Source organism: Trematomus bernacchii, unplaced genomic scaffold (assembly GCF_902827165.1).
Source record: "Trematomus bernacchii unplaced genomic scaffold, fTreBer1.1, whole genome shotgun sequence".
Lineage (NCBI taxonomy): Eukaryota > Metazoa > Chordata > Actinopteri > Perciformes > Nototheniidae > Trematomus > Trematomus bernacchii.
In genome coordinates this window covers 937,008-939,379 of record NW_022987531.1, presented here as the reverse complement: position 1 = coordinate 939,379, position 2,372 = coordinate 937,008, and the positions used below count along the sequence as shown (strand labels likewise).

The following is a 2,372-nucleotide window of genomic DNA, read 5'->3' as shown; positions in this document are numbered from 1 at the left end:
TATCTATCTATCTATCTATCTATCTATCTATCTATCTATCTATCTATCTATCTATCTTTCTGTCTATCTGTATCTATCTGTCTATCATATCTGTCTGTCTGTCTGTCTGTCTGTCTGTCTGTCTGTCTGTCTGTCTGTCTGTCTGTCTGTCTTTCTGTCTGTCTGTCTATCTATCTATCTATCCATCTATCTATCTATCCATCTATCTGTCTATCCATCTATGATATCCATCTATGATATCCATCTGTCTGTCTGTCGAAATGGTGTCAACCATCAAGACAACAATGCCTAATTCTGGATACCGCTTGGTGAAAGGGGCTCTTCTCACACAAGGACACAGAGTACAGTGGGACCGGGTCAGGGCATCAATGCACCGTGTAGACACTCTTGGTGTTTTGCCAAGACTAACACGTTTGGGTTGTGTGGTAAGACGCACATATTCTGTACCGTGTCCCAAATATCTGGTGCACATAGATACCAACCATAAACTTATCCGGTAAGTTCGAAGTGATTATTTATAGAAATTCAATGTTGTGTTTATTTGCCATTGCTATGGTCAGGATACGTTTTTGTAAGTAATATTGGGATTTATTTAAACATATGCTTCAATTGTTTTTTTCTTTTTACAGTTACAACATTGTCATTTTTTGAGGCATTGATGGCTTCTCCAGAAAGGTGTGTTACAATACTTAAAAATCTATAGACGTACACACACACACACACACACACACACACACACACACACACACACACACACACACACACACACACACACACACACACACACACACACACACACACACACACACACACACACACACACACACACACACACACATTTATATACATATGAGAAATGCTAATGTTTTTATCCAGTTAACAGCAAATCCACACATTATGTACTACACCAAACCTCTCCGACTTCAATAATCTGACCGCTATTAGTATTCCTTTCAGCTTTAAAAATAAATAAATGAATTGATTGTGTCTCCCTGATATAGATCATGTACCTTGGAACATCAAATGACAACTGTTCTTCTACTACACTGGCATTCTTCAGAGAGTCTGTCCAACAGTTTGGATACCCACTCAGGTACAAATATATGTCTAAAGTGGAGGTGAGGTAACAGTAGCACCACCTGGTGGCAGAACCCTACATTTAAAGTGACAGATGGTGAACCAAATGCCGTAATCACACAGAACAGGTTACTGATTGAGGTTATGGGGAACTGTATGTCGTATTGTCGAATATATTCACCTAACCTGTTATCTTGATTAGTCAGCAATATTAATCTATCCTTCCTCTAACAAAATCAAATGGGTGGTTTTTGTAATACCTGCTTTTTAGAATCCTTTTTACATGAAATGATAACTTGTACATTTCATGAAGATTACTTTTCTTTAGAGTGAGAGCAGACCATGGTGTGGAGAATTGTGGGGTGGCGGAGCTCATGTTGACTGTGCGTGGGCCTAACAGTGGCAGCTTCATTTCAGGCAAAAGTGTGCACAATCAACGGTAGGGCACGTCTTTTGATTTTTGTATACATTGAAATATTTTTATATTTTTTTCCACATGCTGTGCTGAAAATGTTGAAATCTAAACCCCATTATTTAATTTTGTATAACACTAGCATTGAACGGTTGTGGAGAGATGTCTGGATGGCAGTCACTAGCATCTTCTACATTGTCCTGCACTCACTGGAGGATGAAGGGCATTTGGATCCCAGCAACAGTACCCATTTATTCTGTTGCCACTATGTGTTCCTGCCACGTCTTCAACACAGCCTGAAAGTGTTCCGTGATGGCTGGGACAACCATCCTTTAAGGACTGAGCAGAACATGACTCCAAATCAGATGTGGGCAATGGGAGAACTGCATAGTCCCATTCATGATCCTGATGATGTTGAGGTAATAACATCATAATTTGTATGGGATATGTGCATGGAGGAATAAATGCATAGGAATGTAGTGATACTTCTTTATTCTTCTTTTGTATACAATTATAACGGTACATAACAGCGGAAGAAAAGTATACATATTTAAAAAAAACTGTTTTGTTTTTTGTGACACAGAGATTACAGATCCCCTACATTGACTGGGAGGCCAGTGGTCATCTGCGTGAGGAACACTCAGGAATAGTTGTTCCTGTCACCCGGAGTCCTCTGAGTGATCAACAGATGGAACACCTTAATGCTAATATTGACCCAATGTTACCATCAGATTCCTTTGGAAAGGACATCTACTTGAACACATTACGGTTGGTTCTCTTTACAACTGGAAATTAAGAGCAATGGATCCATGGACTACCAGTAGCAGACAAAGTATTCAGATACTTGACTTAAGTAAAAGTCTTGCCTTTATAGTCACTTAAG

At 39.3% G+C, this 2,372-nt stretch overlaps 1 long non-coding RNA gene across 1 annotated transcript; it reads left to right on the top strand.

Annotated features, from left to right (window-relative positions):
* Window positions 1-603: 603 nt before the first annotated feature.
* LOC117476103 lies at window positions 604-1,667 on the top strand. The gene is made up of 4 exons (XR_004555239.1): window positions 604-675; window positions 1,002-1,093; window positions 1,406-1,516; window positions 1,632-1,667. It is a non-coding gene; the product is annotated as an uncharacterized LOC117476103 (long non-coding RNA).
* The last annotated feature ends 705 nt before the right edge of the window (window positions 1,668-2,372 follow it).